We start from the raw sequence: 24,066 nt of genomic DNA, 5'->3' as shown, positions 1-24,066 counted from the left end.
AGAAAGACAGCCTCTTCAACAAATGGTTCTTGAAGAACTGATTCATCACCTGTAACAAACTAAAACTAGAACTTTATATATCACCTTGCAGAAGAATCACTTCCAAATGGATCAAAGACCTCAAGGTAAAATCAGATACCTTGAAACGATTGCAAAAAGGAATAGGAGAAACACTTGGGCTCATTGGCACAGGACAAAGCTCTCTTAATAAAGGCCCAGGAATAAAACAAATCAAAGAAAGGTTGGACAAATGGGATGCATCAAACTGCAGAGCTTCTGCATGGCAAGGACATAGTTTGAAAGATAAATAGAAAACCCACAGATTGGGCTTCCAGATGGCTCTTCAACAGCCATACAACAAAGGCCTCATGTCTAAAATAGACATAGAACTCAAAAAATTAAATTCCTCCAAAACAAATCCTCAAAGAACAACTGCCCACTCAATAAATAGGCTAAAGACCTAAAAGGGGACTTCTCTGAAGAGGAAATAACAATAGTCAAGAGACACATGAAGAAGTGCTCAACATCTTTAACCATAAAAGAAATGCAAATCAAAGCAACACTGAGATTCCACCTCACCGCACTAAGAAGGTCCATTATCAAGAAAACTAATAATAACCAATTCTGGAGGGGATGTGGCTAAAAGGGAACCCTTCTACACTGTTGGTGGGAGTGTAAACTTGTTCAACCACTCTGGAAAGCAGAATGAAAGTTCCTCCAATGGCTAAACATAGAGTTCCTCTGTAACCCAGCAGCCCCACTTTTGGGCATCTACCCAAAAGATTATGAGCAAGGCCACACAAAAGCTACCAGCACAAATATTTTCATCGCAGTACAATTTGTCATCATTAAAATATGGAACCAACCCAAATGCCCCTCAGTAGATGAGTGGATCAAGAAAATGTGGTACATATGCACAATGGAATTCTGTGCCTTTATCAGAAGAATGACATTGCTCTATTCATAAGTAAATGGAAGGATTTGGAGAAAATCATACTAAGTGAAGTGAGTCAGACTCAAAGAAACATAGACTCTATGGTTTCCCTCATTGGGAATACTTAGCACACATCTAGGATACTCATAGCAGATGATTACAATAGCTGAATAGCTATGTCCATATGAACACATAAGATGATGTGAAGTGAAATGAACTCCAAGTTATGGAAACAAGTGGTTTATCATTGTTGTTGTGATTTTCAACATCCCATGTGAAATTATGCCCTTTTTCTTTTGGATTTATTTCCCATGGTGTTACCCTAGATATCACTGTAACTGATTTTAGCACCCTGGATATTTTATATACATGTGTTGGAACTAGGGAAGAGGAATACCAAAATTGAGAGACAAAGAATAAAAAGAGAAACCAATGCAACAGCAACACTTACAAAACTATATGGTGGCAAACCAACTGTACAACTTATGGGGGAGGCTGAGAGAAAAGGGGAGGGGGAGGTGTGGGAAAAACGAGGGAGGAAGTAACGAGTTGGATAGGAAATGTACTCATTGCCTTACATATGAAAATATAACCCCTCTCGACATAACTATAACAATAAAGGAATGAAAAAAAAAAAGAAAACTGTTCATCCATCTTGACTAATAAAAAGGAGAGATTAATCAATTAGAAGTGAAAGTGGAGACATTAGCACAAACTCAATCAAGAATAATAAATTATATAATACTACTGTGTAAAGTTTTGTGCAAGGAATTGTCTTACCTTGAAATGCTCACATTTTTAGGGACAAAGCCACAAACATCTCTCAAGAAGGTTTTTGTTTTTGTTTTTTGTTTTTTTTCAAATTTTTATTATCAAACTGATGTACAGAGAGGTTACAGTTTCATACGTTAGGCATTGGATACATTTCTTGTACTGTTTGTTACCTTGTCCCTCATACCCCTCTCCCCCCGCCCCCTTTCCCCCCCTGAGGTGTTCAGTTCACTTACACCAAACAGTTTTGCAAGTATTGCTATTGTAGTTGTTTGTCTTGTTTTACCCTGTGTCTCTCAATTTTGGTATTCCCTTTCAATTTCCTAGTTCCAATACCAGTATACACGGTTTCCAATATACTCAGATAAGATTACAGAGATAGTGGAGATACAACCACAGGAAGGTGATACAAGAACATCATCAATAGTAGAAGCTACAGATACACATGGGACGTTGAAAGTAGTTACAATTGTGATATAACAATTGTCTCCATAACATGGAGTTCATTTCACTTAGCATTGTCTTAGATGTTCATAAGGGTATAGTTACTGGGCCTTGTGATGCTCTGCTTTGAGTTGCCTAAACCTGTACTAATTATTCCCAATAAGGGAGACCATAGAGTCCATGTTTCTTTGGGTCTGGCTCACTTCACTTAGTATAATTTTTTCTAAGTCCTTCCATTTCCTTACAAATGGGGCAATGTCATTCTTTCTGATAGAGGCATAAAATTCCATTGTGTATATGTACCACATTTTCCTGATCCATTCGTCTACTGAGGGGCATCTGGGTTGGTTCCAGATTTTCGCTATGACAAATTGTGCTGCGATGAACATTGTTGTGCTGGTGGCTTTACTGTGATTTTGTTTGTGGTCTTTTGGATAGATACCCAAAAATGGGGCTGCTGGGTCATATGGGAGTTCTATATTTAGCCTTCTGAGGAATCTCCATACTGCTTGCCAGAGTGGCTGAACCAGTTTACATTCCCACCAACAATGAAGTAGGGTTCCCTTTTGTCCACATCCCCTCCAACAATTGTTATTGTTAGTTTTCTTGATATATGACATTCTTACTGGGATGAGATGTCTCAACATTATAATATTTAATGTCACCAAACCAGCAATCAAACATCATCTAACACTGTGGAAAAATATCCAAGATCAGATGACACCACCAGTGATTTCTACTATATATCTAAAGAAAATTTGATGACAATTCTTTACCAAGTCTTTTTTTTAAGAAAAAAACATTATAAGAGTAAGAATATTCCTTACTTAATTGGCTCATGATTCCCTTCTGTCATAATGAATAAAATACATAGGAAAATGTTGTAAATGTACTTAATGTCACTGAGATGTGCACATTATGTTGACTTAAATGATCAATTGTATGATACATATATTTTGTTATACTGAATATACTTTTGTTGAAGTCTAATTCTAATTATTACACTTATTTTTAAAATTTATATTTTGAAATATATATGTATATCATTAATTTTCATACTTTTTTTTCTATCCTGAGCTTTACTTACTTATTTTTATCTACTAACAAAATCATTTTTTTCTTTTGTTTATCTTCCCTATGCTTTAGCCCCTGTTGTCACTGTATTTGATTTTGATACCTTGGGTATTGTATATATGTTTATCTGATTTGGGGAAGGAAAGAGGAATATCAAAATGGTGAAACAAGGGGTAAAAGGTGAAACAGTGCAACAACAATAATTATAAGATAATACATTGTAAACCAGCTGTGTAACTGGGCGATTAATTGGGGTGGAGGGAGAGTGGGAGAAAAATGAGGGATGAGGCAACAAGTTTGGCAAGAACTGTACTGACTAACCCGTCTATACATCACCTTGATCATAAAATATCTTAAAAAATTATATATATAAAAAGAACTAACTTTCCAAGGCATGTATTATAGTCTCCTGACTGTAATCCTAGCTACTCAGGAGGCTTTAATCTGAGGAATGCAGTAGAGTCAGCCAAATTAGGAAAGTTGCTGAGATTCTTATCTCCAATTAATCAACAACAGCAACAAAAAAAAGCTGAAAAAGCAGCTGTGATAAACTGCTAGCTTGAGCCAAAAAGCTCACGGATAGCACCCAAGCCCTCAATTCAAGCCTATGTAAGACTAGCACACAAAACCAACCAACCAACAAACACATAAATAAATAAATATTTTTTTCCTCTTCTAAATGATAAACCCAATTTCCACTTTTCTTTTTGATTTGACTGAGGACGGTGTTAGCCATTATATTGCTTTTCGGTTTCTCTGTTATTGTAGTTATTGTGAATAAATATCTGGGGAAAAGGTTCTGTATTTGTGAGGAATCTGTGACAAAAGTGAAGTTAGAAAAGAATTGCCAATTTTTCTGAAATACTGACAATATGCATCTAGCCTCATGGGACATCAGAGTACATTTCCTCTTGCAATGTTTAGACTGAATATGTAATGTGAAATTGGTCAACAAATCCAGCTTGTGGTTAGAATTCCTAAACTCAAAGCTGAGACATGCTGCAAGCTTTCAAACATTCTTGCCTCTTAGATGAACACTATCTTATTTACTTCTCTCGATTCACTCTTTCACAGAGATGGCTACACTTTTGTCCCAGGGATCTGATCGCTCACTTTATGTGGCCCCTTGGCACCTGTGTGTTATTAAAATCAAAGCTCTATATTAAGGGAGGTACAAGTTTTCCCAGGGAGGCATTGAATTTTGTTTTGCTTATTACTCTAGATTTATGCTTCTTATTTGTTCCCTGCCTCTAAGGATTACTCTTACTGTATTGCCAGCTGAGACATGAATTTTAAACTCTTTCTTTTAAAAATTATACTGAATATTTTTCAGCATTTTAGCAGAATGATGATTTATAGTATCTATGTTGCTAAAGATTATACACTCTCATATTCTTTTTGTCCAGAGATATGGGGAATATGTAGATCATAATATGATTTTCATTGTTGAAATTAACTTAATCATGAAAAAAATCCACCAAGTCTCCTCTTCAATCCATCTGTGATGACCACCAATACTTTCACTAAATATTTCCAGCTTTCATTGTCATACCAAAATTAGGAATGCTTTGAAAGTAGAATTACCCATGTTAATTTGTCTGATTACTGCAATGAGAGACAAAGTGAAATGTATTGCCTCTGTCTATAAAATTTAAGAGCTGAGAAATGACTCAGAACACAAACCTTCTCACTATTCAGTGAGGTAAACATAGGTGAAGAGTCAGTATTTGTTAGTTTGGTTCCCTGTGTAACTGACCAGAGCCTGCCATCACCACCCCTCCCAGCCCCATTCTGATTGTTGACCTGAATTAGAATAGGTTTTTTTTAACTTGAATCAGAGATTTTGTAGAGTTGTTTGTCATCATGCTGTAGATTAGCTTCTGCAATTGTGTATAATTGCGAATTTTATAATATTGTAAGGGAAGTATAAAGCCCAGCTTCTTGATATTGTCCCTGATATTAGTAATAAAATAATCACACCTTCCTACATAGCCCAACACTGAAAAATAACAACATAAAAAGACCATTTGAGTTTATTTGAGTTTATTGAGTTTTTTTGGTTGAAATAACATTCTAATTATAATGAAAATTGAATTATAGTTTTATCTTGTGTGTAGCCTGTGTGTATGTGTGTGTGTGTGTTTAGTTTCAGTATTAACTGTCAATATACCATAAGTTCAGAGCCATTTGTCAGCACCTCACACTCCGTAATCTTAGCTTCTCAGGAGGCTGAGAGCTAGAGGATACAGGTTCACACTCCCCTGTAAGCAGAAAAGTCTAATGAACTTGATCTCCAAAACAAACAATAAAAATTTATGATTTCTTTCTCACTCTGGCTGAAATAATTAATTATAAGATCTTCCTTAGGATGAATCACCACCTTGGCACAAGTGGGCAAGCCAGAAAATACAGGAAACCTTTTAATTAGAAACTTCTTGTTGAGTAAAAAAGTTTTTTCGTTTGTAATTGTGCATTTGATTTTTTAGTTAAATTTATTTATTTATTGTCAAACTGATCTACAGAGGGGTTAGTTTCATACATAAGGCAGTGAGTACATTTTTTATCAAACTTGTTACCACCTCATGTATATGAGGCAAGCACTCTTGCCACTAGGCCATATTCCCAGCCCTACACCACATAGTTTTTAAGTATTGCTGTTGCATTGCCTTTTACCCTTTGTCTCTATTTTGATGTTCCCCTTTCCTTCCCTACTTCTGATAAACTTATATACAATACCCAGAGTACCAAAATAAGTTACAGTGACATCAGGCGTAAAACCATGGGGGAGAAAAACAAACTAAAATGGCCTAATTTTACATGGTACATTGAACATACCAACAACAATGACAAACCACTTATTCCCATAATTGGAGTTCATTTTGCTTATCATCATCATATGTGTTCACATGTCCATAGCTATTGAGCTATTGTGATCTTCTGCTAGGAATATCCTAGACATGTACTAATTTATTTCTGATGAGGGAAACACTTGTGTCAAACTGCAGAGCTTTTTCTTGGCAAAGGACAAAGCTTGCAACATAAATAGAAAACCCACAGATTAGGAGAATATCTTCATTGGCCACACAATAGACAAAGGCTTCAAATCTAAAATATATGAAGAACTCAAAAAATTAAAATCCTCCAAAACAATTCCTCAGAGAACCAACTGTCCCCTTCATAAATGGGCTAAAAACCTAAAAAGAGACTTCTCTCTCTGAAGAGGAAATGAGAATGGCCAAGAGACACATGAAGAAGTGCTCTACATCACTGGCCATAAAAGAAATGCAAATCAAAACAACACTAATATTCTACTTTACCCCAAGAAGAATTTCCATGAACAAGAAAACTAATAACAACAGATGCCAGTGGGGATGTACCCAAAAGGGAACCCTACTGCACTGTTGGTGGGAGTGTAAACTTGTTCATCCACTCTGGAAAGCAGTATACAGATTCTTCAAAAGGCTAAACATAAAACTCCCCAATGACCCAGCAGCCCTGCTCTTGTGCATCTACCCAAAAGATTATAAACAGGACCACACTAAAACCACCAGCAAAACTGTTCATCGCAGCACAATTTGCCATCTCTAAAATATGAAACCTACCCAGATGCCCCTCTGTAGATGAATGGATCAAGAAAATGTTGTACAGGGCTAGTAATATGACCTAGTGGTAGAGTGCTTGCCTCACATACATGATGCCCTGGGTTTGACTCCTTAGCACCACGTATGTAGAAAATGCCAGGAGGAGCACTGCAGATCAAGTGATAGAGTGCTAGCCTTGAGCAAAAAAGAAAGAAGGGAAGGAAGGAAGGAAGGAAGGAAAGAAGGAAGGAAGGAAGGAAGGAAGGAAGGAAGGAAGGAAGGAAGGAAGGAGTAGTACATATGCACAATGGAATTGTATGCCTCTATCAGAAAGAATGACTTTGCCCATTCCTAAGGAAATGGCAGGAATTTTTATTAATCATAGTATAGAGGTTTGAACTTAAGGCCTCATCATTTGTTCAGCAGGGCCTCAGGGATCATACCATTTAAATAATCCCATATGTATATATATATACATATATATGTATATATATATGTGTGTGTATATACACATACACACATATAATTATTGATAGTATATATTTTAGTTTATTATGTGTATGTGTGTGTCTGTGTATATGTAAGTATATATAATTGGGAAGTTCTATTTAACTAGCTAAACACTTGGCATTATGGAATGTACCAGTAATCTCAGGTATACTGAAAGCCTAATAACATAAGCAGGAGAATTGTAGTCCAGGCTTTGCTAAGGCAAAAAGTAATACCATCTTTGAAAAAAATAAAGAAAGCAAAAAGAATTTTTAAAAATGTAATTCAAGTGGCAGAGCATTAGCCAAGAAATATGAATACTTAGTGCCAAACCTAGTACTGGGGGAATTTCTATCTGAATATAAAGAAGTATACAGATGTTTCTTTTGGATGATGATTCCCAATTTGTTTTGATGTATATTTCACTTTGAACATCTTATTCTTTCATTCCTCCTATTTGTGTACTTGTGGAGTATATATAAATACATATTCATTTTTGTGTAAGACTATTGTTAACTTCTACAACTAAAAACAATTCAAAGCATGGTTATACAGAGCTTTCAGGTATTCTCTTCTTTCTTAATTGAATTCAATTTCATGTTGATTACTTCATTGGTCCATTCAATGAGAATGTTTTCAAATATTTGATTTCTGTGTTATTTTCATAGTTAGTGATTTTCCTGTAGTTTTAGAAGTGCATTCTCTACAATTTCACAATCTCTTCATTTGTCAATATTTTCTATTATCTAGAAATCTCTCAACAACATAGGTATGAGTTCATGATTAATTTGTGTGAACTCTTATTCTCCAACACACATTAACTGTTTATTCAGGGTTGTAAGTTGATTGCTACAAGGGACACTCCAGGCAAATAAGATATATTTGGAACTCAGACCTTAATTTCCCAGCAGGAAATTTTCCCTATTTTAATTTTACTTATCACAAGTCATTAAAATAACAATACTTCACACTCATTCTCATCCTTTCCTGGGGCTCCATCTTGGATCATCTCAGTCTTAGTATATGGAGAAACAATTTGGAAGGATGGAAAAAGCTTTTCCAAGATAAGTAGAGATATTTGACTTTTACTAAACAATTACATTTCATATCACTTAAAAAGGAAGTCAAGAATAACAAAGGACATATACAAAACAGAAACAGAACCAAGACATTTCCTCAGTGTTAGGACAGCTCCTTGACATGTACAACACCCTGGTTTCTATACCCAGCATATACACACACAAAGAACAAAAAGCAAATATATATGTATATGAATGTGTATATATATATGAACACATATATATGCAATAAATTGTGACATAAAGATTTTGAAGCAAAATATTACTGTTTGACTTTTTTCCAGTGAAGGTATCTTCTAGGCTTCTTTCCCAGTAACTTGTTCTTGATTTAAAAAAAATAATGTTTTCATAATACGTGGCAGAATGACCTCAGTGGTGGTCTAATCCATGTTCCATGTATGCCACTGTAACCAAATACCACTGGCCGGGAAACTTCTAAAGAATAGAAATGCATCTTCTCACAGTTGTGAAGTCTATCAAATCAAGATCAAGGCACATATCTGGTAAGGGCCCTTTGTATCCTTATCTGGTTGAATTTGAAAGGACTGCCTGCCAGGTGCTATGCAAAGTCTATTCTTAAGGACCTTTATACTGTTTACAGATATGAAGCTCTCCTGACCTAATCTCTCAGTGGCGGTTCTGTCTTTTCATCAACCAGGTACGAAAGGGACATATTCAAATCATAGTAAATATGATTTAGGAGAATTGAAAGAAAAAAATAAAAGCTTTGAATTTCTTCAATGTGCTCTGCTTTGGTAAGAACACTCCCCCAGATTTAGTTCTGTTTTTCTCCTTTTATTTGCAAAATTTCTATTCCACAAACTGGCATTTCTCCATATTATTTTAAGAGGGCACAATTTACTCAGTCATTGCCCAGACCAAGGTTGCCAGATGGTGTTGTCAGTTAACATGTTCTTGAACAACTCTACTGCAGGAAGAGTGGCTACTAAAGAACTTAAACACTTGGGATGAAGCCGAAAACAGTGAGTACTGCCTTCAATTCCTACCAACTCAGTGAGGAATTTCTGTTTCTTTGGCTTGTTACAGGGAAAAGACATTCTTGCTTAGAAAATATCCCGCAGCTATGTTGGATTTCTATTTCATATGCCCACTAACTCCCTGGCTATAACATGATCCTCTCTGCTTGCAGTAAAAGGAATGGCTAATTATGCATGCTAGACTATTGAAAGGATTTCCAAAACAGATGCTCTATGAGCTGTTTTTTTTTTAAATTATTGATAGCATGAATTGCAACTTGCTATATAAAGAAAAGTAAGAGAAGTAATTTTAGGTTATATAAAAAAAAATCTGCCAGGCAGGAGTGGCTCGTACCTGTAATTCTAACTACTCAGGTGGCTGAAATATGAGGATTAAGGTTCAAAGTGAGCCCAGGCAGGAAAGTCTGCAACATTCTTGATGTCCGATTAACCACCAGAAAACCACAAGTGGTGTTGTGGCTCAAGTGGCAGTGTGTTAGGTTTGAGCTGAAGAGCTCAGGAACAGCATTCAGGCCGAGTTCAAGCCCAATGAAAACCATGAAAGAAAGAAAAGAAAGAAGGAAGGGAGGGAGGGAGGGAGGGAGAGAGGGAGGGAGGAAGGAAGGAAGGAAGGAAGGAAGGAAGGAAGGAAGGAAGGAAGGAAGGAAGGAAGGAAGGAAAAGGAAAGGGAGGAGAGGAGAGGAGAGGAAAGGAAAGGAAAGGAAAGGAGAAAGAAAGGAAATTGCAAAATCTTGTTTTCCTATTTAAAACCAACTCTATAATGTCCCCTTTAATGTTGAGTTTATGTGACTTACCAATTAATACATATGACCTAACAATGAGTTTTCATTGTCTCATGGCATTAAAATAAGTTTATATGTTGAAACCATTACCAAGCTTTCTATGATGCCTCCACAGAATAAACAGAATCCACTCAGACATGTAAATAAATTTACATCCCTATCATGAGTTTTAGAAGAAGAGGTTGGAGTCCCCAAATATATCCAGCAATAAAGATTTTGTGAACTCTGAATATTCTGGCTTTTAGGCCTCAGTATCCCTTTAAAGGCCAGGGCCTAATCCTCAGCCAGATGATTTAGTATTCTTTACAATCCTGCTCTTCTTAGTCCAGAAGATTGTTTCTATATGTGTATAATATATTATATAGAATCAAATATACTATATATTATTAAAAATCTATATTTTAGACTTGGATTTATAGTTCTTTGCTCATTGCCACTACTGCTACATGTTCTTAAGAGCAGCTTACCTGGGGCCCTTAAAATAACTAATAACAGGAAGAAAGTCTGTTATCTTATTCTTGATTTTGTACCTGCTCGGGTTCTAGGCCATTTACTTTGTAGTCATCTCTGAGTCCTGAAAAGAACAACACCATCTTTGTAGAGAAGATCAACACTATTCATAAGAAGTAGTAGATCCTTGTAAGAACTCCCCTCAACTACCACCTCCAAAAACAGACATGGACCTGGAATGGGAGAAATTGTCTCCTTGAAATCAGATTTTCCCCATCAGACGTGACAGAGATAACTTCTGAGGAACTCAGGAGAACCAGGGCTGAGATAATGATCAATCAATCCACATGTGTATCTAGGCCTATTTAACCATGTATACCTTTCTTCCTCCTACACAGTCCTTTACCTGGTTAAACCTGTAGATCATCTCTGAAACCTGAAGAAGGTTGAAGGTGGGCTGAAGTGCTAACTTCACCTCTTCTCAAGGCTTCCCCTGATGTACCATTTACATGCTTTCTCAGTCTTTACCATTTTTTCCTTTGGTATATAAGGGGAAGTGCATAGTCCTAATGTCTAGGACCTCAGGAATTTTGCTCTGCAAAATTTAATTGGATTACATGAAATCAGAGCTTACATTTAATTAATTAGAGCTTAAAAATCCACTGTTATAACTTGTGAACTATTTGTGGTGTGAAAACAGTGACAATAAGTAAAAAAACATAGCCATTGTTTCATTCCTATAAGCTTTATAAAAAATACTCGATTTGTCCATAGTTATTTAAATAATATTCTATAAAAACTCATTTTGAATCTCAGAATTAGTTTAGAATCAACTGACTATATCAGTTATGTTCTTGAACTTCATCCTAACATGTTTTCATCCCTTGGGCCATTATTGCTGTTATTAGTAGTTATTTTATTAAAATCATTATTTGTATCATTATTTATATTTCAGTCACACACACACACACACACACACACACACACACACACTTCTTTTTGCTGTATCACAGCAGCATGGCTAACTTAGCTCCCTAAAGTGTGCAGTTAAGGTTAATTTCTGTGTTCCATTGTGAACAGTTAATGTGTGAAGTTCAGGCAAGCAGAAGAACTGCAAAGTTAATGGAAATAAAAAGATAATAATACTACTATTTACAAGTATTTGGCATGTGTCACACACTAATTATGTGTTTATATATAAAACATATTTTAAATCTAAAACAATGCCATCAGTTATTATCTTCTCTACCAAGAGAAGGAACTAAAACAGATGGATGAATTAAGTAATCTTCCCAAGATCAAACAGCTAGGTAGGTAGTGGTGAAGCCAGCACACAAGCCCAAGTGATACTGCTACAGAGTCAACATCATTAGCAATTACACTCTCCTGAAAGATGCTGATAGTGAGGAAAATACACGTACAGGATATGCTCACTTTCTGTAACCAACTAGGTACAATGAAACTAGGACATGAAACCAAAGACACATTGGAAATAATTTAATTACAAGATTAATTCAGGAATGTAGAGTATTTGTTGACTCTGGTGATTTTGAAATTGTTTTGTAAGAACATCAAAGTATATTTCTCACAGATACCTGTTTCTTGTTAGAGAATGCCTAACCAAATTTTTAGCTTTAAAAATAAGTTTAGAGTTTATCAGTATTATTCAAAAACTATGTGAAATACTATTATTACTATTTAGATTATAACTGAATAGATCTCTTAGAGGGAGTTATGCTGTTTAACCAACTCACACAGAGAATTGTGATGAAAATATGGAGCTTATGAAAATAAGGAGCTTACATTTGAATTAAAAATCTGCTGTTATTTTTTCACACTTAATCAGCTACTACAATTATATTTCTGGTAGCCAAATTTGGCAGCCTTCTTTCTCAGAAAATGTAGAGCCCTCTGCCCAGAAAGTAGCTCAATAAGAACCTATCAATGAGAAATCTTGAAGAAAGGAAGAAAGGAAATCTTTTTCTTCTAATTTTCTGGATTCTCAGTAAGGAAACACAGGTGAGTGAAAGGAAAATATGTCCAAGTCCCTTCAGATGCATAGCTCATGGGAGAAACTCAGATGGGAGCAACTCAAAGTGATTTTCAGATTTTTAGTTTATATTATTCATAGCAAACTTATCATTAATTGAGCCGGGCACAGTTCAAAGAATTGGACAGACCTCCAACCAGAAATGATTTAGAGAACTCAGCCATGTAACAATGGCAAACCCTTTTTAGACAGAAGGAAATGAAAATGAAGTCCAAAAACAGTTTTATTGGATACAACGCAGTATTTTTCTTATTTGGACAATGTCTAACACACTGGCTAAAATATGGCCCCTGACATTGGTTGAGACTTACCTCCTTGATTACCTCCTAAGCTAAGTTGAAGTTCATTATGTAAAGACTCAAGGTAGGAGGCAGCCTCGGGACAAACTTAACAACATACCAACTTGGACTAAAATAATGAGGGTTTGGGCTCCTGGACAATGGAGACAAGTTATGGGAAGTCCTCTAGGAAAAGGTTGTAAACAAGGGTAAGGGTTGATATTAAGTCAATACCTTTTCCATTGACCGGAATCTCTATGGATTTTGAGTCATCCTATTCTTCTTGGTACAGAGACACCATTATAAAATTTCCTTCATAAATGGAAATGTCCCTCTTAAAAGGGACACTTATGTTCTGTCTTTAGAACTTTGTAGTTTCTCAAAATAATTAACATAAAATAATTGCTATGGTAAAATGGAATATATAGAGGTGGCACATTGTGGTCTCCTCCACTACCAGTACTACTGGAAATAAACTGATGATAACTTCACAGCACAGTGCATGAAGACTGCTCAATTTCTGTGTCCAGGATGTCTACCTCAAGTGGCACAATGGAGCAACGTTTGGATTATCTCTGCAGAGTGTGTTCCAATCACCACTCCTTCAAGGTATACACAATCACCTCAAATGACATGGTTCACAGAGCAAAGGCCATAGGAGTAAAATGGAGATGTCTAGGAAGGTAGAAGGAGGAGGACAAAAGGGGAGGGAAGCAGGATCAAGTAATAGAGGGATAAATATGATCCAAGTGCAACATATATATATGTATACACACACATATATGGAATTGCAATGATTAAACTATTTCCCGTGTGTGCCTTACTCTAGGTTAATATAAAGAAAATAATAAATAAAATAATGAAATAATGTGTTTCAGGTAACAGTCTTAAAAAATTAAAGGTTGTCTTTAACATGTCAAAATCTCTTTATTTTATAATTATTGTCATCTTTTAATTAACTGTTGAAAATAAATTATCTCCTATATATTGGGATTTTTGCTTATATGCTCCTTTAACACTTTCTCTTTTTTCTTCATATATTTTAAAACTTTATATCTGTGTTGTTATTATTAGCCACAAACACATTTTTGATTATCGTGCATTTCTGAGAAAGTGATCTTTTACTCTGTATAGAACATTTTTATCTCTGGTGATTGTGAAATGTCCTTTACCTAACATTAAAATAAAATAACTTTCTTTCTCATTTTTCTGTCTCATTTTCTTTTCTTTTTTTATTTTTTAAAATTTTATTCATTTCTTTATTGTCAGAGTGATGTACAGAGAGGTTACAATTTCATACTTCCATCAATGCATACATTTTTTATCGAACTTGTTACCTCCTCCCTCATTTCCCCCTTCCCCCTTCCCATCCCCCCCATGAGTTGTGTACTTGATTTATACCATATAGTATTGTAAATATTGCTGTTGCCTTGGTACACCAAACCCAGCAGCACAACTATATTTATCGCAGCGGTTTGTCATCCCTAAAATATGGAACCAACCCAGATGACCTTCAGTAGATGAGTGGATCAAGAACATGTGATACATATATACAGTGGAATTCTATGCCTCTATCAGATAGAACAACATCACCCCATTCATAAGGAAATGGAACGACTTGGAAAAAAAATCATACTAGGTGAAGTGAGCCACACCCAAAGAAACATAGACTCTATGGTTTCCCTCATTGGGAATAATTAGTATACATCTAGGATAGACATAGCAGAAGATCACAATAGCTCAATAGCAATGTACATATGAACACATAAGATGATGCTAAGTGAAATGAACCCCAAGTTATGGAAACAAGTGGTATATCATTCTTTTAATTTTTTATAACATTCCATGTGAAATTATGCCTTTTCTTTTGTCTTTCTTTCCCATGGTTTAACCCCTGATGACACTGTAACTGATTTTGGTACCCTGGATACTGTATATACATGTCTTGGAACTAGGGAAGGGAAAGGGAATATCAAAATCGAGAGACAAAGGGTAAAAGGACAAACCAAGGCAACAGTAATACTACAAATCTTTTCTTTTTGTTTGTTTTATTTTTGTTCTGTTATCTTGGATTTGAATATATGGAATTATACTTCCTAGGCAAATACTCTGCTGCTTTAGCCATTTCCTCTAGTCCTGTTTTGAGGATTGCCAGTCTGGCCATGAATCATAACTCTCCTACATCTACTTCCTAAATAATTGTTATTACAGGCATATACCACCATTCCCAGACCCAGCTTTCTTATATTTAGTACTCTACAGTTTATCTTTTTGTTTCTTCTGTTCTCCACCTGTCTCTGTCTATCACACAGTACATTGCTGGTGAACAGCGCATAGGTCTGTCTTACCTTTTTATCCACTTGACAAGTATGGGGCTTTAATGTAAGGCATTACAGAAACTACTCATGTGTAGAAGCTGAAGCCATCAGCTCAGTGTCTACTGTCTCTATTCCATCTGCTATTTCACTCTTTCCTCCATTTAGGCCTTCTGTTGTGGAAAGTATGTTTTAGACTACCACCGCAGGTCTTTTATGTTCTTGTGTGTAATTAAACACAAGATGACTTGCCAGCTTAGAAAACCTTTCCATGTGGCTATTCTACCATTTGAATAAGCAACAAGCCAGAATGTGATATGTATCACTGATGACAAATAAAGAAAATGCAAGGACAAGAAAATTCTCTTATTTCTTTTATTATTATTATTATTAAACTTTTTTTCTTTATTGTCAAAGTGTGGTACAGAGAGGTTACATATGTAAGACAGCAAGTACGTTTCTTGTTCAACTTGTTACCTCCTCCCTCATTCCCTGCCCCCACCTCCCCCCTCTATTTCCTTCTCCCCACCCCCCCCATCCCCACAAGTTTTACAGTTGGTTTACACCAAATGGTTTTGTAAGTATTGCTTTTGGAATGGTTTGTCTTTTTGTCCTTTGTCTCTCAGTTTTGGAAGTCTCTTATTTCTTTAGAGTCCGGTAGAACACAGGTGGACTGGATAAAGGATAATTCAGCCTTAAGTAAGGATAGGTCTTGTCCTGTATCTGGCGCTGTACCTGGCACTGTGTGGTCCATTGCTGCTCATCCTTTCTGCTATAGAGTTAAACCTGGTGCTGTACTGTTGGGCCTGGTGGGGAGACTCGAGGCCCAAGGTGCGCGTGCCCTGTCCATGCTCAAGCAGAATCATAGACGTCACAGCTCGCTCGAGCCATCACTGAACGTTGCCCATTCGCGTTGCCTGCGACTCACTGAGTTGGTGGGAAACCGAAATCTCAGATCCAAGAACTCTGATCTCAGGACTCAGACTCTTCTGAACGCTCGGCATGGGCGCCCATCTGGGCAAGACTGGCCTTTCCCTGCCGGCGGCCATCCCGGCCCACGAGGGGTCTAAGCGCCAAGCCCCTGCAGGCTCTGGACGACTCTCGGCATCCAAGAGCATCCCCCTGCTCTCCTCCTGGCTCCCCATCTCTCTCCTGAGAGCCAGCAAGAGGGGATCCCGGAGCCCGCCTGCCCCTTTCACCAGGCATCTTCTCTCTACGCCTCGAAGACGCTATCTGCTCCAGCAGGCCCGCCATTTCCTCCTCGGCCCGCTGGCTGCTGGGTGCTGGAAGACCCGTCAGATGAAGGCTCTCAGCAGGAGACTGTGCAGCGGGGTGACCCCGAGAATCCACCTCCGGAAGGGCACAGCTTCGCCTCCTCCTGGGCAGGAGCAGACCACTGGCTCCTGTGCACAGGCTGCGCCCTCCAGGAACGTCCCAAATTCCAAGTCAGGGGAGCCACTGGCCAACGGCCTCCAAGACGAAACCACCAAGGTGGCTGGAGACAAGCAAGGGTCCGTCTCTGATCCACAACACAAGAGACAGCACCCTGACAGTGCTGGGGCTGGAAAGCCACCACTGAAGCTCCCGAGGCACTCGCCTGTGCTGATGTCTCAGTCCCCCAAGGTAGGCTTCCCTGCTTGGGGCTCTCATCAGCCCTTGGAGGAGAAACCTTGCCCCTCCACTGAGAGGTCCCTGGTAAGCGGGGGCACCACTGGCAAGCCCGGCTCCAGCCAGGACTGCCTGTCTTGTGGTTTTGGTTCCAAGCGGGACATGGCCGAGCTGTGCAAGAGGCCAGGGTCTGTGTCTCTCCCCCTGCTGGGAGAGAGGCTGCCCAAGAAGGCCAGGGAAGAGCAGCTGCCTTGTCAATCCAGCTGTTCAGCAGCTGCAGCGGCCCCTGACACCGAGGCACCTGCAGACACACACGGGGAGGCCTCTGACAAAGTCCACAGCCGCCCTGCCACCAACCCATGCCCGAAACGTAGGGTGCGGTTTCAGATCCACCACAGCCAGCCTTCCTGCGCGGCTTCTGCTGAGGCTTCTTTGCCTGCCAGGCCGGGGCCCACTGTTCCAGTTCCACCTGAAGGCCACGGACACAGCTTCCTGCCACCTAGGGCCTCACATACCGACATGGCCACCTCCAGCTGCGCCCAGGCTGCAGCCACTGAGCCTGTCATGGGCAGCATAGGATCCCCACACTCAGGGCCACTATCTGGCTTTTCCACACAGCCAGCTGCTCCAGCCAACAACACTCAGGGGTTCAGTGGACTGGACACTGCCAGCTCCCCTATGGCTTCTGTCACCTCAGCCACAGACCCAGGCGCAAAACCTCCTCAAGGCAAGGCCATTTCCACCACCTTTATGCCTTCAAGGGGCATTGTAGGGGCTCCCCTGGCCTCTGCTGCTGGCTCCCCTGTGAGCATGGATGGCAAGGGCCTTTTGTCCAAGATCAAGGCTTCGCCCAGTTCGGTAGCAGCCACCTGCTCTAGTTCCCCTGGCTTCCCCAGCTCACGCAGCCCCTCGCCTGCCTCTGTCACCAGAGAGGCCAGCTTAAGCTTCCACCACACAGCCAGGCCTGCCTTCAAATTTCCCTCTACCTCCCGCAACAAGCCGGCTTTCCGCGTCCATCCAAGAGTCCGCACCAAGCTGGCCTTTGAGGACAACAAGCCAGTCCTTGCTGCCGGCACTGGCTACTCCTTGATGCTAGGAAAGGCTCAGGCCCTACACACCCCTGAAGAGCCTGGGCCAGTCACAGCTGCAGGCCAGAGGGTTCTGGGCTACTCTAGGCAGGCCACTTTGAGCTGTCAGGGGGGCCCAGCCTCCACCATTGTGGCCCCTGCCAGCAAGCAGCCCTCCCTCTGCTGCCTTCCCACCACAGGCTGTGGGGCCACCTCTCAGGCCAAGGCCACCGGCACTGTTGGCACCAGGATTGCCAGCTTGTCCCAGGCCCCTTTTTTCTTGGGTAGTTGGGAGGCCTCAATTGGCACTCGAGGTTTTGGACTCAGTATGGGCCCCCCGGGCACCAGCTTCTCTTCTGGAGCATTCTGTGTCCCAGTCTCATTTAGCTATGGATGGCAGCAGCCTCTCTGTTGGAGCTTCCACAAACCCACCCAAGGCTTCAGGGGATTTGGACCTTTGGGGTCTGCAGCCCCATGCCTTGCCATTGGTGTGGCTCCACAGAGACTGGAGGCCCAATGGCATCACACTAGCAAAAAGTAATCCCCAGCCCCTCCCATTCCCTTCCCCCAAATTACCATCCCTTGCCTAAATCTGAACCCTAAAACCTGCCAGGAAGAGCCTGGACACTCAGGAGCTGCCAAAGCCAATTGAGTCTGAATCTCTGGCTGCATCCGGCTGGAATGGAAATTGCAGCCTGTGCCTTCTCACTTCTGAAGGAAGTGAGCACCTTGCGAATGCGCAGGAGGTCACAGAGCAGAAGAAGCCAGAGACCTTAATTCATCTGTCACCCAGGTGAGACAAGAAAACTACAAGAACATCAGTACATATTGTTCACTTACTCTCTTGATTCTTCCTAAAATGAAGAACATGGTGAGTGGCTCCTCCCATGCTCTCAGGAACTACACTGGTTGGGAAGCTGTACTAGAGGTTGGGTTTCTGATGTGCATTTCATGTGATGGGACAAATGGAGCATTCCTAATCTTTATCTACTTGCATTGACTGTAAGAACTGGTTCTCTTCCTCTGCCTCATTTAGGAATACAAGTTCCATGTTTCATACTGCTTTGTCCTCATAGATCCCCTATTGCATCTATCCCTTGTAATGACCATAAATCTTGCTACTCTGTTTTCTCCTGCAAACAGTTTGAGTGTTCATCTCCACGATTCTCTACCAGTTCAGACGGCTAAGGTTACTTGGTGGTTCAACTCATCCTGGAAAAGCCAGAAAGACCTTTCTTCATGGACAGAAGTTTCTGGAGAAGGTGGAATCCCATGGGCTGCTTTCACTTCCTCCTCTTTCAGCTACCTGCTGCTGTCCAGACAACAACATCAGCCTCTCTGGGTCTGGATGGTCTAAGCTTGGTCCTGTAGCACCGTGTGAGGTCCTGGTGTGCTGCTCCATTGCAGAAGAACCCAATGGTATGTGTAGAGGCCTGCAGGAAGGGCCAGATTTAACTGTCTTCAGACTCCTTGGCTTGGTAACTGAATGTGAAAAGTGGTGCCACATCGTGCTCACATTCTTGGCTCCTGAATTCCAGAAAGATGTTTTGACTCTATGTAATATTCCTAAGACAACAGAGACCTCCTCAACCCCTCCTCTGCTTACCCAACACAATGGGTGAGGGGTCCTAGGGTATGAACAAAAGATCTGGACTGACCACTTTTGGAAGTCAGACCTTAGATTTTATGTCCCTTTCATTTTCAACCCTGATAGATATGTGTTACCTTATTGTTTTGCATTAACATATTTTAAAACTTGCATGTCATGCTATAATTATGTCATTTTGTTGTGTTGGAAATCTGACCATAGTAGATTTCAAACACTCTTGCTCTAAACTCTAGATACTTGTTACATTTTTTTTTACATTGCCAATGTTTTATAATTTATCTACTTTTCAGTAATTATTATACACTATTATTAGTTTTCTATAATTATTATAATTCCTATAAGTATTATAAGGAGCCATAGCTTACATTTGTTTTCAACTCTAGATATTCCTTATGATATTCTTTTGCACTGGTTCTCTGATTTATAAGTGAGTACTTCCGTTGCAAGTTAGATTTTAGGTTTCACATCTCCTTTTCATGTTATGTACAAGTTGTAGGTACATCCTTTGGATTTTGGAAGTCAGATGGATCCTTACACCACTCATTCTCAGCTGTAGATATCTGTCTGATCTGGATAAATTGGGCACCTTTAAAAGGTGCAGGAGGTCACAAAACAGAAGAAGCAGATGTCTGTACTACCAATATTCAACCAGGTGAGGCTGGAGAACCAATGAAACATTTTTTATAGTGGTGGCTTGCTCTTCTAACTCTGTGTAGTGCCGAACTTGGGCAGCTAACCCTCCCCATTTTCTCAAGAGGTAGAAGGTGAGGAGACTTTGCTGGTGGTTTGCTGTCTGGTGTGTATTTCATGGGGTTGGACAAATGAAGCATTCTTAAACTTTACCTGTTGGATTGACTTTGAGAAATGGCTCTCTTCCTCTGGCTCCTTCAGTAATATAATTTCACCATATCTATGGGATTTTTGTCCTCATATATTCTCTATTGCATTTACCCCTTGGAATGACGGTGAATCTTCCTTTTTCTTCAGTTGGTGAAGGTCTGCTTTATCCTGCAAGCCATCTGAGTGTTCATCTCCAGTCCTCTCTACCAGTTCAGCACCTAGAATCCCCTGGTGGCTCACAATGTTCTGGCAGGACCAAGTAAAGACTCTCTCAAGGGCTACTTCCAGTTTTGCCTCTTTTCCCAGCACCTGCTGCTGCCAACAACAACATCTACCAACCTCTCTGGGATTGGAAGTCCAAGCCTTGTCTTGCAACACTGTAAGATGCTCAAGTATGCTGCTGTCTTTCGAAAGAACTAACTGGCATGAAGGCCTGTTGCTAGGGTTAGATTTAACTGTAACCAGACTTTGAGGCCTACTGAATTCAATGCGGAAATTGGTGCCACATGACTGCTGCAATGTTGCCCCTGAAATTTTGGATGCTGTTTTGAATCTTAGAGGCTGGTAGCCATGATGTGATGTTCCTGGGCAAGCACACCCAGTGTCCTTCAGGAGTCTCAGACTGATCACCTTAGCTTTCATTTCTCCTTCATTCCCAACTGTAATAGATATTTGTTACAATATTCTTTTGCATTTATAATCTTTGCAAAGTTTGCATATTGTGCTATAATTATAAGTAACTATTTTGTGTCAGAAGCAAAGCTCCATAGATGTCACATGCCCTTATATTCAACTCTAATTATCTATTAAAATATTTTTGCATTGGCAACACTTTATCATTGGCATTCTGTTCTATAATTACTATAAGTTAATATTTCTGTTGAAAATTAGATGGTGGATTCACATGACATTCATTTTCAACTACAGAAATTTATTACAATACTCTTTTCCCTTAATGGCATTATAAATGTTAGAATATTTTTCTATATAATTCCTTTGTGTTGATGTCAGATTTTAGACTTCACATATCTTATGTTCTCAATTTTAGATATTTGTTCCAGTATAGTTTTGCATTGGCAATATTTTAATGTTTGCATACTATTCTATATAAGTAAATCCTCTTTTTTGGCGATTAGGTTAATCCTGAATGTCATAAATATCACAAAACATCACTTTAGTCTTGTGACCATGTGAGCAATATGTATGGCATAGAGACTGACAGAGAAAAGAATGTAACTGATGCCATTAAAGCTCCTTCTAGCTTGAGTCCCACAAACAATCATTTCTCCATATTTCCTGGGCCTATTCTAACCTTGCCACTGATTTTAATGAAAAGTCATAAAATTTACATTTCATGTTTAATTTTTTCCCATTTGTGTATTAGTCATCTTTTCATTAAGAGGTGAATGTTTTGAAATTTCTTTTTTTTCTAATACGTTCTTTTCACTTTATTTTTTATAATAAAGGTGACATACAGAGGTATTACATTTACATAAGTCAGGTAAAAAATACATTCCTTTTTGGACAATGTCCCCCTTTCCCTTTCTTTTTTTTCCCAAATTTTTATTATCAAACTGATGTACAGAGAGGTTACAGTTTCATATGTTAGGCATTGGATACATTACTTGTACTGTTTGTTACCTCATCCCTCGTAGCCCCCCCTCCCTCATCCCCCTTTCCCTTTCCCCCCAGGTAGTGTTCAGTTCATTTACACCAAACAGTTTTGCAAGTATTGCGTTTGTAGTTGTTTGTCTTTTTTTACCCTGTGTCTCTCAATTTTGGTATTCCCTTTCAATTTCCTAGTTCTAATACCAGTATACATGGTTTCCAATATACTCAGATAAGATTACAGAGATAGTTTAGGTACAACCACAGGAAGGTGATACAAGAACATCGTCAATAATAGAAGCTACAGATACACATGGGAAGTTGAAAGTAGTTTAAACTGTGATATAACAATCGTTTCCATATCATGGAGTTCATTTAACTTAGCATCATCTTATGTGATCATAAGGGTATAGCTATTGGGCTCTTGTGATCCTCTGCTGTGGCTTGCCTAAACCTGTACTAATTATTCCCAGTAAGGGAGACCATAGAGTTCATGTTTCTTTGAGTCTGGCTCACTTCACTTAGTATAATTTTTTCCAAGTCCTTCCATTTCCTTACAAACGGGGCAATGTCATTCTTTCTGATAGAGGCATAAAATTCCATCGTGTATATGTACCACATTTTCCTGATCCATTCATCTACTGAGGGGCATCTGGGTTGGTTTCAGATTCTAGCTATGACAAATTGCGCTGTGATTAACATTGTTGTGCTGGTGGCTTTACTGTGATTTTGTTTGTTTTCTTTTGGATAGATACCCAAAAATGGGGCTGCTAGGTCATAGGGGAGTTCTATATTTAGCCTTCTGAGGAATCTCCATACTGCTTGCCAGAGTGGCTGAACCAGTTTACATTCCCACCAACAATGAAGTAAGGTTCCCTTTTGGCCACATCCCCTCCAACAATTGTTATTGTTAGTTTTCTTGATATATGACATTCTTACTGTGGTGTGATGGAATCTCAATGTTGTTTTGATTTGCATTTCTTTTATGGCCAGTGATGTAGAGCACTTTTTCACATGTCTCCTGGCCATTCACATTTCCTCATGAGAGAAGTCTCTTTGTAAGTCTTTAGCCCACTTGATGAAGGGGCTATTGGTTCTTTGTGGTTTTGTTTTGGAAGAGGGTAATTTTTTTTAGTTCTGCATATATTTTAGATATGAGGCCTTTGTACATTGAATGGCCGGTAAAGATCTTCTCCCAGTCTGTGGGCTTTCTGTTTATCTTGCAAGCTATGTCCTTTGCCCTGCACAAGCTCTGCAGTTTGAGGCAGTCCCATTTGTCCAACCTTTCTTTGATTTGTAAGCTTTCTGGGTCTTTGTTAAGGAAGTTCCGTCCTGTGCCAAGGAGCCCAAGTGTTTCTCCTACTCCTTCCTTTAGTGTTTTCAGGGTGTCTGTTTTGATTTCGAGGTCTTTAATCCATTTAGAATTGATTTTGGTGCAGTGTGATACATAAGGATCTAGTTTTAGTTTGTTGCATGTGTTGAACCAGCTTTGCTAGCACCATTTGTTAAAGAGGCTATCTTTCTTCCAAACTATTGTTTTAGCTCCTTTATCAAAGATTAAGTAGGCATACTGGGTTCATTTCTGGGTCTTCAATTCTGTTCCATTGGTCTTCAGGCCTATTCCGGTGCCAATACCAAGCTGTTTTTATTACTATAGCTTTATAATACAGCTTGAAGTTGGGTATTGTAATTCCTCCAGCACTGTTCTTTCTGCTTAGGATTGTTTTTGCTATTCTAGGTCTTTTATTGTTTCATATGGATTTCTGGATTGCTTCCTCTATTTCATTAAAAAATGGAGTTGGGATATTAATGGGCATTGCATTGAATTTGTAGATAGCCTTTGGCAATATTGCCATTTTGATTATATTAATCCTCCCAATCCAGGAGCATAGGAGGTTTTTCCATTTCCTTAGTTCTGACTTAATTTCGTTTTTCAAGCTTTTAAAGTTCTCATCGAAGAGGTCTTTCACTTCTTTGGTTAAGTTTATTCCTAGGTATTTTATGTTTTTGGGGGCTATTGCAAAAGGAGTTGCTTTCCTGATTTCCGCCTCGGTCTTTGGGTCGTTAGCATACAGAAAGGCCGTTGATT

This window comes from Perognathus longimembris, chromosome 15 (genome assembly GCF_023159225.1).
Source record: "Perognathus longimembris pacificus isolate PPM17 chromosome 15, ASM2315922v1, whole genome shotgun sequence".
Lineage (NCBI taxonomy): Eukaryota > Metazoa > Chordata > Mammalia > Rodentia > Heteromyidae > Perognathus > Perognathus longimembris.
This window is presented reverse-complemented; position numbering follows the sequence as displayed.